Source organism: Ovis aries, chromosome 17 (genome assembly GCF_016772045.2).
Source record: "Ovis aries strain OAR_USU_Benz2616 breed Rambouillet chromosome 17, ARS-UI_Ramb_v3.0, whole genome shotgun sequence".
Lineage (NCBI taxonomy): Eukaryota > Metazoa > Chordata > Mammalia > Artiodactyla > Bovidae > Ovis > Ovis aries.
Genome location: NC_056070.1, coordinates 35,111,408 through 35,123,897, shown reverse-complemented (window position 1 = coordinate 35,123,897; position 12,490 = coordinate 35,111,408).

Below are 12,490 nucleotides of genomic sequence, written 5' to 3'. Positions count from 1 at the left end.
AACGCATGTAAGAATTAAAGATTTTAAAATTTAAAAAAAATTTTTTTAAAAAAATAAATAAAAAAAAATAAAAGATTCTGCAAAGCTGTGACACTAATGAAAAAAAAAGTTATTAATAAAATCTGAACTTGGATTGAGAGTGAACGACGTTTTGTAACAATAAAAATTTATATAGCATCTAATTTCATTTCGTAAATCTTAAGTTTCATAAATCTTACTTTATTATCCAAATATTAATTTGTTGGGACTTCCAAGGGGCACTAGTGGTAAAGAACCTACCTGCCTATACAGGAGATTTAAGAGACACCGGTTGTGAAGATCCCTTCAAGAAGGAAATGGCAACCCACTCCAGTATTCTTGCCTGGAGAATGGACAGAGGAGCCTGGTGGGCTACAGTCCATAGTGTTGCAAATAATCAGACATGACTGAAGTGACTTAGCACACATGCACACATTAATATATTATTGTCATCAATTCATGCTAATAAGTTTAATATATTTACTTTTATTGTGATTAGTAATACATTTGAACTTATGTTTACCACCTTTTCTGTGTTTTATTTACCATGAGTTTTCTTTACTTCTTGTTTTCTTTATTCTCCTTTTTAAAACAGGTATAGTTTATATACAACATTATATATGTTTCATTTGTACAACATAGTGATTCATAATTTCTAAAGGTTATATTCCATTTTTACTTATTATAAAATATTGGCTATATTCCCTGTGTTGCACTATGTATCTTGTAGCTTGTTTATTATATACACAGTAGTTTGTATCTGTTAATCCCCTACCCCGATGTTCCCCTTCCCCTTCCTTCTTTCCACTGATAATCACTAGTTTTTTCTCTATATATGTAAATCTCTTTCTTTTTTGTTATGCTCACTAGTTTTATTTTTTAGATTCTATGTATAAGTAGTATCATATAGTATTTATCTTTCTCTAACTTATTTCACTAAGCATAATACCCTGCGTGTCTATCCATGTTATTGCAAATGGCAAAATTTAATTATTTTCATGATTGAATAGTATTCCATTGTTTGTGTGTGTGTGTGTGTGTGTGTATATATATCCCATGTTCTTTACCCAATCATCTATTGATGGATACTTAACTTGCTTCCATATCTTAGCACTTGTAAATAATACTGCAGTGAACGTTAGGGTGCATGTATCTTTTCAAATCAGTGTTTTCAGGGCTATTTGGAAATATTTCCAGGAGTGGAATTGCTGTGTCATATGATAATTATATTTTTATTTTTTTGAGAAACCTCTATACAGTTTTCCATAATGGCTGCACCAATTTATAGTCTCACCAACAGTGTAAAAATGTTCCCTTTTCTCCACATCTTCACCAACATTTGTTATTTGTGTTATTTTCGATGATAGCCATTCTAACAGGTGTGAGGTGATACCTCATTGTGGTTTTGATTTGCATTTCTCTGATGATCAGTGATGTTGAGCATCTTTTCATGTGTCTGTTGGCCGTCCGTGTGTGTTATTTGGAAGAATGTCTATTCAGGTTTTCTGCCCTCTTTTTAATCAAGTTGTTTATTTTTTTGATGTCGAGTTGTATGAGTTTATATATTTTGTATATTAACCCTTTATTGATCATATCATTTGCATATGTTTTCTCATATTCAGTAGGTGGTCTTTTCACTTTGTTAACAGTTTTCTATGTGTTGCAAAGGCCTTTTATGTTTAATTAGGTTCCTTTTTTTTTTTTTTTACTTTTGCTTTAGGAGACAGATCTAAAAAATGTTGCTATGATTTATGTCAAAGAGTGTTCTGTGCATGTTTTCTTCTAGGAGTTTTGTGGTTTCCAGCCTTACATTTAGATGTTTACTCCATACTGAGTTTATTTTTGTATATGGTATTAGAGAATGTTCTAATTCCATTCTCTTACATGTAGCTGTCCAGTTTTCCTAGTACCACTTTTTGAAGAGACTGTCTTTTCTTCATTGTATAGTTTTGCCTCCTTTCTCATAGATTAATTGACCATAAGTATGAAGATTTGTTTCTGGGCTCTCTCTTCTGTTCCATTGATCTATGTGTCTGTTTTTGTGCCAGCAGCACAAAATTACTGTAGTTTTGTACATAGTCTAAGTCTGGGAGTGTGATCCCTCCAGTTCTGTTTTTCTTTCTCAAGACCTTTTGGCTATTTGGGGTTTTTTGTGTTTCCATACAAACTTTAAAATTATTTGTTCTGATTTTGTGAAAATTGTTCACAGGGGCATTAGAACAATATATACAACTAACAGGCTGGGGGTTTCTAATAACAGGAGGAAACTAGTTAAGGTATGTATAGCCTTAATTTGATAAGGGGTTGCATTGAATCTGTAGATTTCCTTGGGTAGTATGGTCATTTTAATGATACTAATCTTGTTTTCTTTTTTACTGTCTGTTATCAATCTATAAGAGGAAGGTTACCATATTATTTCTATTTGTTGAGTGATTACTCAAATTTTAATATGCATAGTTAATTTAATAAAGTTTAACCAACATACAACCCTTCTACCAAACAAAGATCTTTAGTATGCAATTGGTCTTCCTCTGTACCTATCCCTGGATAGATCTTGGAGTCTTCTGGTACCCATTTTATGGCTGAAAGGCCATTTCTGAGCCTTTTGAACCCCTAGGTTTATGAAGAAACTTCTGTCTATCACCTAACATGCATGGGGCTATAATACATACCTTAACTGTTTTCTCCTGTTATTAAAAATTCCCAGCCCATTAGTTGTATGTCTTGTTCAAATGCCCCTGTGAGTGCTTTTAGCTCTCCCTCACTCGCTACATCTTGGCTTCTTGTTTCCCCTTTATTTCATTATTTGGAGATCTCCCTTTCTGTTCTAAAACTTTCTGGAATGAGTAGATCTCCATTATTGGCCCAAGCTACCAAATAACTGGAAGTCTCAGAGATACTTTACTTTCTTCCTTCTGATGTGGAAGCTTGCAAGCACAGAGAAGTTATGACTAGCCTATGCCAGCATTAAAAGAAAGGATAAGCAGACTTTACTTCAGATCTTATAACTCCAATCCAGCGTTATTTCCATAATGTTGGAGTTCTTGTTTCTACCTCCTCCTTACTTATCCCTTGAAGTTGTTTCTGGATTCCTATTGACTCATAGCACACCAGTCTAATTTTACCCTTCCAAAGAAAGTCCTGTGCATTCATTATGGTCCCAGAAGCTTTAGCCCAGTCTTTGCCAGTATAACCTTTTAGAGCCATTTAAGCATTTTTTTCCCAAGCTTGTATTAGGAAAAAACTAGCGCTCTAATGCCTTAGGTGAATCATGAATACTAAGGTTTACCTCTTGCTTTTTACCTCTCGTAGACTGATACAAAGCCATGTGAACCTTGTCCCCATTATTTATAAGTCCACACCTTTCTTTTACCTTTATGAATAAAAGCAAGTTTCTGGACTCCTGTGACCCATGCATAAGAGAGTTTGTATCCATAGCCATAAATGTAATTGGCATTTAAAAACTTATACCTCTGTGCCGTTTATAAAGGCATATTTTTTCTCTGAAGAATTATTCTTATCTTCACCATGACTGTATTAATGTTCACTATTCATTCAATAAATATTTGTTGACTGTTGTTCTGTGCTAAGCGCTAGAATTACAAAAATTGGAAGGGAGCAATTACACAGTGAAATCACTGTATTTTTACATCTGAGCCAACCCAGTCTATCTATCTAGAGCACAGGTTTCTCATGTATTGAGATGCATTTATTGATGGTACAGATAAACTTGTAAAGGTTGATTAGGGACATGGATGACAAATGATTGAGGTGTTGATTCCACATGTTCATTATTGAAGATGAGATTGAGATAGGTAAGAAGCAGAGATTCATCTTATAGTGTGTGTGTGTGTATAAAGTTTATAAAGTTATAGTAATTAAAAAATATGATAACTGATAGTTCAGAAAAATAGCTTAATAATAGACCCTATTATATTACAAAAATCTGACATGATGCATTAAAATTCAACAGAAATTGAATATTCATATTCTAAAAATGAACCTTGATCTATATTTCATACCTTTTATAGAAATTAACTTAAAATGGATCATAGACCTAAATGTAAAACATAAAACTGTAAAACCTTTAGAAGAAAACATAAATCTTTGTGTCCTTGGGTTATGCCAAGAATTCTTAGATATGATACCAAAGGTGGTATCATTAAGAAAAAAAACTGATAAATTGGACTTTCAAACAAAGGCTTTTGTTCTGAGAGCTTTGTTAAGAGAATGAAAAGACAAGTCACAGACTTGGAAAAATATTTGTAAATCACATGCTTGTACTGAGAATACTCATAACAACATAATTAATTAATTGTGGTGATGATTACACAGCTCTAATTATAGTGAAAAGAAAAACACTGAATTATACACTTTTAAGTGGTGAGTTGCATGGTATGTAAATTATATCTCATGAAGACTGTTATTAAGAAGTGGAGGAAAAGTTTGATCACTGAGGGAAGTTTTTCATAGGATGATGAAACTTGATCCTGGTAGTGATTACATAATTCTATGTATTTGTCAAACTGCACACTAAAAGAGTGAATTATACTGTATGTAAATTTGATAGTAAATTTTTAAAATTAAATTCAGTGGAGAAATTAAGGTTTAAGATATAAATGGTGCTAGGAAAATTCATTAGCTAGTTAGGAGAAAACCTTTAAGAGGCTGACCTTGTACTATCTACTGAAACAAATTCTGGAAGGAGTAAAGAACTAATTATTTTGTCATAGAAAATAAAAGGAGATATTTATCAAGACTTTGTTGTGGGGATAACTTTTTAAGTTAGAGAAGATGAAGGAAGTGCTGAATGAAAGATTTATGGATTTGGTTACATGAAAATGTAGAAATCTGGATATCATAAAGCCCCCAAAGTAAACAAACTGGGAAAACATGTATTCAACAAATATAACAAAACAGTATCTCTACTATATAAAGAACTCATACAGATCAGCCAGGAAATTACTTAAACCAAAATTGGTAAAACATATAATTCCTATTTAATTGTATAGTTACTATTTTTTATTTTCTCTACTATAGCTGTCATGTTCTGTATATTTTAAAGATGATTGATATAATATGTCTAGTATAATAACTGGCTTATCTTTGCCTCTAAAAAATAATTGCTACTATTATTTTATTCAAGGCTTTACCAAGAATTTGCATGGTTTAATGATAATTAAACATTTTGTTAGCACTTTCTTATATATTTTTCTGGCTGAAGTGATACTTGATAAACTTACAATAAAAATTTTCCAAGCTAAATTTATCATTACCCTATTCCGGGGTAAGAATTTAGAACCTTCTTTTCCTATTTGTTCATCTGCTGGAAACTAACCTAACACCATTGCAACAGTCAGTTATTACTGTGTAATCACACACATGGTGTTTAACAAAAGCATGTATTTTGCCTGTGGATCTGTGAAGTGGCTGGGGTAGTTCTGCCTCTGCTTGCAGCCCCTGGCTGTTCTTCCCTTCTGCCAGACTATCCATAGTTTGGGACAGCTCTTCCCAGCATGTTTATTCTTAGACCTAGACTAACAGGGCCATAACTACCCAAAGTAAGGTTGTCTCAGGGTGATAGTGCAAGTGCAAGAGAACAAGCAAAAATATGCAGCATCTCTTCAGGTCTAGGTTTGGAATTGGCATCCTGTCACTTCTGACCATGCTTGCTAATTTGCTTCAGTCGTGTCCAACTCTTTGCGAACCTATGGACTGTAGCCCACCAGGCTCCTCTGTCCATGGGATTTTCCAGACAAGAATACTGGAGTGGGTTGCCATTCCCTCTTCCAGGGAATCTTCCTAAACCAAGGATCAAGACCCAGGGATCAATACATTTCCTGCATTCGCAGGTGGGTTCTTTACCACTAGCACCACCTGGGAAACACTTCTGCCCAAGCCAGTGGAATAGGTAAATTTACCTTTATAACAGGAGGAACTACTGTGTCGCAGAGCCAGCTCCAAGCTACAGTACAGGATGAGGAGTTGAAGACAATAATAGAATCTACCACAATAATGATTATAGAATCTTGGCCTGCTGGCAGACACTCCCTAATCCTACCTCCTTAAAGAGGCATGTATCCCTGTTAGGCTTCTCATGCTTTCTCAGTAGGTTTAAAATCCCCCAGCTGGCTGACGCGGAGAAGGCAATGGCACCTCACTCCAGTATTCTTGCCTGGAAAATCCCATGGACAGAGGAGCCTGGTAGGCTGCAGTCCATGGGGTCGCTGAGAGTTGGACACGACTCAGTGACTTCACTTTCACTTTTCACTTTCATGCATTGGAGAAGGAAATGGCAACCCACTCCAGTATTCTTGCCTGGAGAATCCCAGAGACGGGGGAGCCTCATGGGCTGCCGTCTACGGGGTCGCACAGAGTCAGACACAACTGAAGCGACTTAGCAGCAGCAGCAGCAGCAGCAGCAGCAGCTGGCTGACGATTAAAGCTTATTATTTTTTCCTCAAATAATAACATGGAATGTCTGCCTATTAGTTACCTAAAAGAGTATACCTGTGAATTCTGTGCTGCCTCATAAAATATCATTTTGGAAAACTGTATTTGCAGAGGATTTCCTAATGAATTATCATCCCTCAAATTAAACTAAATTTCATACCTTCAACAAGACAGATTACAAAAAAGTTTCTCTGTTCAGCATAGCATGTTGGCCTCTTATAAAGTTGCTTTTACTTAAGTAAACTTGGGTGTTAAGCTCTCTGCCTACATTGCAGAGAATTATAAAGAACTAGTTTATAGACCTAATTATTAGTTAAGGTTGACATTGGTGTGACCTACATATTGCATTTTTTTGAATAACCATGGCAGAATTTCCTGTTGGCTCACATAAACAGGAATTTTCCACACTCCTAGTGAATTGGCTTATTTTTATCTTTTAGTCTCTGTGATATAACTGATCATCTTTCTACTTTTATATTGGCCAATAGGAAGCTCTGATACAGATTTATAAGCCATCTCTGCTGGAGCACAGAGCCTTATGCACAGTATAGCCATTATGTGTCAGGCTTTAGGGAATATATTTAGCCATTGTGTCATGCTTAAGTGCTTGACACATAGGAAGTACTTATATGTTGGCCATTTTTAATATTTTATTATTATTATGGATAATAATGGGGTAAGTTTGGTATAAATGAAATTCAATAATATAAGAAACTGAATCATAATATTTGACCTCCTTTATACTTTTGGAATAAAAAGCACTCAATTCATATGTTGCTTTTCAAGACTTTTGTAACCAAATTTCCTAAAGATAAGCAGACCAAGTATCAGATGGGGAAATTTTCTTCTCTTTCTGCTTAACCAGTATTTTCCTGATTAAATTTATACTGTTTGTACCAAAATAAATGTCCATTTCTTGCTAAGAACACTTATAAAGAAATAACCAAAAGCTTAGATAGGACTAAAATAAATATTATTAAAGGATGGGAAAGAGATTGAAACTGTCTTTAATTATCTGGCATGGGGGTTGGAGAGGATAAGACATCCAATAAGGAACTCTCTTCTTCACAACAGTTAGTTTTTGGCCTAAGCCGGGACACTAAGATTGCACTTTGCTCCTTTTTCCTATAGACTGGGAGGGAGTAACCTGCCTACATTGGTTAGGATCAATAATCTCATAATCTCAAAGATACTATTCCCTCAGGATCTCCTGGTGGGAGAACAGACCAGAGCTCCAGTGTTCTCTCCATTGAGTTTGGTGCACTCTTGCCTTGCACACATCAAGTCTGATGCACAGTTTAACAACAAAGAAAGAAAATGGCTGTTTTATCCATAGTCAAAGGGCAAAACAAAGAACACAAACTGTCAACCCCCAGCCCTCACTCTTGACCAGAAGGAAGGACTCAAAAAGTCCCCTGCTAGATAGAGCAAAGTGTCAAGAAAAAATTCCCCGCCAGTTTGGGGCTAATTCTGTTATTCGTAAGAGCAACCTTTCACAAAAATAGACACATAAATCAATGGAACAGAAAAGAAAGCCTAGAAGTGAACTCATGCTTTTATGGGCAATTGATTAATGACAAAGAAGGCAAGAATATACAGGAGGAAAAACAGCCTCTTCCGTAAATAACACATGCAGAAACAAACTATACTACTACTTTCTTACACCATATGCAAAAATAAATTCAAAATGGATTGAAGGCCTAAATTTAACACCTGAAACCATAAAACTCCTAGAAGAAAATATAGGCAGCACATTCTTTGACATCAGTTTTAACAATATTTTTTTGATCTACCTTGTCAGATAAGGGAAATGAGTAAAAATAAACAAATGTGACTACATCAAGCTAAAAAGCTTTTGTACAGCGAAAGAAATGATCAACAACAACAACAAAAGGCTGCCTACTGAATGGGAGACTATATTTGCAAATGATATATCCCACGAGAGTTTAATATCCAGAATATATAAAGAATTCATACAACTCAACATCAAAAAACCAAACAAGCCATTTAAAAAATGGACAGAGGACCTGCATAGACATTTTTTCAAAGAAGACAGACAGATGGCCAACAGGCACATAAAAAAATACTCAACATCACTAATTATCAAGGAAATGCAAATCAAAACCACAGTGAACAAACACTTATTGCTCTTGTCAGAATGGCCATTATCAAAAAGACAACAAATAACAAGTGTTGATAGGATGTGGAGTAAAGGAAATCCTTGTGCACTGCTGGTGGGAATGTAAACTGGCGAAGCCACTGTGGAGAACAATATGGGGAATCCTCAAGAAATAAAGTTATGGTCCAGCAGTGTCAGTCCTTAGTATTTATCCTAAGAAAACAAAAACATTAATAAAAATGATACATGTACTCCTGTGCTCATTGCAGCATTGTTAACAATAGCTAAGATATGGAAACAACTGAAGTGCCTATCAATAGGTTAACAGATGAAGATGTGGTGTACACACACACACACACACACACACACACTGAAATATTACTCAGCAATAAAGAATGAAATGTTGCCATTTGCAGAAACATGCCATTTCACTTAGCGTGATGAAATAAGTCAAGGGAAGACAAATACTGTATGTTTTCACTTGCATGTGGAATCTAAAAAACAAAACAAATATAACTAACCAGAAACAGAGTCACAGATAGAGAGAACAAACAGATGGTTGACAGAGGAGAATGGAGGGGGAAGAAGAGAAATAGGTGAGGGAGATTAAGAGGTGGAGACTTGCAGTTACAAACTAAATGAACCATAGGTATGAAATATACAGTATGGGTAATGTAGTCCAGAATTTTGTGAAATCTTTGTATGGTGATAGATGGTAACTAGACTTATCATGGTGATCATTTTGAAATGTATAAAAATACCAAATCACTATGTGTGTGCCAGGAACTAACGTGGTATTGTAGGTCAGTTATACTTTAAAAAAAAGCAAATCCATAGAAGAGATCAGATTTGTGGCTACAAGAAGTGGGGGGTTGGGGAAGGGGGAATTGAATGAAAGTAATTGAAAGGTACAGATTTCCGGTTATAAGATAAATAAATACTAGGGATGTAATGTACATTATGTTAAAGATAATTAACACTGCAGTAAATTATATATAAAAACTGTTAAGAGAATAAATCCTGAGTTTTCATTGCAAGGCTTTTTTTCCTACTTTAATGATGGATCTATATGGTAATCACTTCATGACATATGTAAGTCAAATCTTTATGCGCTACACCTTAAACTTATATAGTACTATAATATCAATTAACTGGAAATAAAAAAGAGCAACTTTTGGACAAAGAAAAGCTGAATTTTAAAATTTTTAAAGAAAAGAATAGAATGTAATATACAAAAGACATGAAAAAATCTATATTAGAAGACATCCGAGATGAAATTTCCAAGTAATAAAACTAGAAAGATTTTACACTTTAAAGAGCATATCTATAGTGAAGAGTCTACAAATATTTAATGTCCCAGTAAAGACAGTATAGGGAAAAAGCAGTTAAGTTTGATGTTAAAATGTAGGCTAATTTAATTATCTGCATTAAATTACAGATAAATTAGTTTAAAATGTAGACAGTTGGTTTTTTAAAGACAAAAATGATACCATGCCAGTTTTGTGGGAAGCAGTTTGAAAATATCTTTGAAAATAACTTTGATTTGGACTTTATCCTGTGTGTCGTGTGTGTAAAATCAGTAGAATCATATGTGTATAAAATTATGTATATATGCGATTATTTATTATACTATTGTTTGTGATAGTAAACTATTGGAAATGATATGCTGCTGCTGCTGCTAAGTCGCTTCAGTCGTGTCCAACTCTGTGCAACCCCATAGACAGCAGCCCGCCAGGCTCCCCCGTCTCTGGGAAATGATATAAATACCCATTTGTTGGAGAACAGCTAAATAAATGATGACAATTCATATACTAAAATAGGTAGTCATTAACCAGAGTGAGGTGGATATTTGCATAATAATAATACAAGCTTCCCAAGATGTATTTTAAGGAAGATGTGGAACAGAGGATATAGAACTGCTGTTCATGTAATAATATTTACTTGCATTTACCTGTTTTCACATACACATCCCTGGAAGGACCCACAAGAAAATAACAGAAGTGTCAGTTCCCAGGCAGGAACTGAGTGTCACATATACAGGAGTTTTTTATTCTATACCTTTGAGTTCCTTTTGAAGTTGATGTCATTTAAATGTGTCATATTTAAATTTATTAAAATTTATATCATTAAAGAAATAGAGAATTCATCTGAAACAACAGGAAGCAAAATTGGCACAGTTGCAAGTAATCTGTGATGTAGAGGACAAGCTTGAGAAAAATCACGCAGAGAAAACAGACCATCCAGAGACATATGGAGGACATATCACCAGGTTTCAACCTACAAATAATCAGTATCACCAAAGTATGTGTATTAGGATCCTAACTGTAGAGAAAAAGCTATGCCTACCAATTACCTTATATTTGTATGTGTAAATATCTCCTTATATATGATTGTATCCTCATTATCAACAAAAGCAGCACTCACCATGTGTCAGTCACTGTGAGTGTGGTAAGTGCCCTATAATGCTACTGTTAATCTTCCCAGCAACTCCGGGAGGTAAGCAGTTACCTGCACCATACAGATGGGATTCCAGGACACTGAGAGCTCAGTTTCTTGCCCCTAGGTCACGCAGTAAGTGATAGAGTGAAGATTTGTGCCCAAGGAGTTTGATTCCCAAATCTGCCTTCTCAACTACTAGGTCACAAGGCCTCCATGTTATATAAAGAAAACTGGGAGGATAAGCAACAGTCAGTTAATATCTGGAGATTAAAACTGTTGGGAATTTCTATTTTCTGTATTAACATGTTTATATCCTTTAAAATGTTATAATAAAGAACCAGTTTTGTAGTTTAGAAAAAAATAGCTATAAATTGAAGACAGGGTATAAAACACTAATATGAGACTACTCTGCTCTCCCTACTCACTCTTACCAGCAGAAGTTTTCTAAGGAACCTTTTTTTATTTTTAGAAATCCACAGAACCCATAACACACTTCTTCCAAGTCCAGTATTTAGGGTTCACCCTGATGCTTTTGATCTCTTAGTGAAGTTCTCTGATTGCAGGTAAATAATGTTTCCTTTGCTCCTGGTGACCCTCTTAAAAACAGAGTATGCCAGGGTTCCTTGTCTTCAAACCTACAGTTGCCCACCAAACCACTGGGCTCTGGCTCCTCCACATATGTGTTCAGTTGGTCCCTGCTGCTGCTCTTCTAATCACCATGTTGTCCTCTCTGCAAGGGTTACTATCTTTCTCATTTCAGTTCAACAATACCAGCATATCTTAGTTTAGCCTGCTGTATCAGAATGTATTTAATTCTATTATTAATAGAAACTTATTTCTCATAGTTCTAAAGGCTGGGAAGGCCAAGATCAAAGTGCCAGCAGATTTGCTGTCTGCTGGGAGCTTGCTTGCTGGTTCAGAGCCTGCCTATGTGACCTTTCCACCATGTCCTCACCAGGCAGAAATGGCAAGATATGTACCTCGGGTCTGATTTGTAAGAGAGCTTTACCTTCATGGCCTAATCACCTCCGAAAGGCCTCACCCCCTAATACTATCTCATTGAGGATTAGGATTTCAGTTTATGCATTTGGGGGAAATACATTAAGTCTGTGGGGGAGCTTCCCTGGTGGCTCAGTGGTAAAGAACCCACCTGCCAATGCAGGAGACACAGGGTCGATTCCTGGGTCAGGAAGATCCCCTGGAGAAGGAAATGGCAACCCACTCCAGTATTCTTGCCTGGGAAATCCCATGGACAGAGGCATATATTATATATCTATAATATTTATGGTATATGTCATCAGTACTAATCTATAATATAAAAATTCCATGGACAGAGGAGCCTGGCAAACTATAGTCCATGGGGTTACAAAGAGTTGGGCATGACTGAGTGACTAACACAACACACACACACACACACATTTATACTATATATTATATATATCATCAGTACATATATAACAG